This window comes from Penaeus monodon, chromosome 30 (genome assembly GCF_015228065.2).
Source record: "Penaeus monodon isolate SGIC_2016 chromosome 30, NSTDA_Pmon_1, whole genome shotgun sequence".
Lineage (NCBI taxonomy): Eukaryota > Metazoa > Arthropoda > Malacostraca > Decapoda > Penaeidae > Penaeus > Penaeus monodon.
In genome coordinates this window covers 17,506,652-17,507,012 of record NC_051415.1, presented here as the reverse complement: position 1 = coordinate 17,507,012, position 361 = coordinate 17,506,652, and the positions used below count along the sequence as shown (strand labels likewise).

Here is a 361-nt window from a genome sequence, read left to right as displayed (position 1 = left end):
GGATGTGCTATTTTTGTCACGGTTCTTATCTCGGGAATGAACAGGTGTGTTTACAACGCACCGGGGTCGACTCAGCAGTGCCGTTGGTTCCTATATAACATCGGATCGGTCATGTCTCCTCGTATTCTCTCCTCTTCAGTCATAAGGTGAGTTCGAATCCTTTGAATGAAATTAACAGATGTTTGAGTAAATTTCATGCATTCGTCAGTTTGATCTTAAAACAGTGTCCCGAAAACGCCTTTCTTAAATATGGAAAAAATATTTTTTGTAGCTAGCGCTGACGAGCCTAAGAATTTCCAGCGACTTAAAATATTTAAATGTACTCTATTAAATTGTAATAACTATAGAGAACTATATCTAC

General features: G+C 38.0%; 1 protein-coding gene across 1 annotated transcript in view; it reads left to right on the top strand.

Moving 5' to 3' along the window:
• The first annotated feature begins 127 nt into the window (after positions 1-127).
• The window catches only part of LOC119592580 (alpha-amylase-like), a 5,126-nt gene continuing 4,892 nt past the window's right edge, over positions 128-361 (top strand). Inside the window, exon 1 of the mRNA XM_037941459.1 lies at positions 128-146. The gene's annotated coding sequence lies outside the window, so the exon portion shown is untranslated. The remainder of the gene's footprint in view (positions 147-361) is intronic.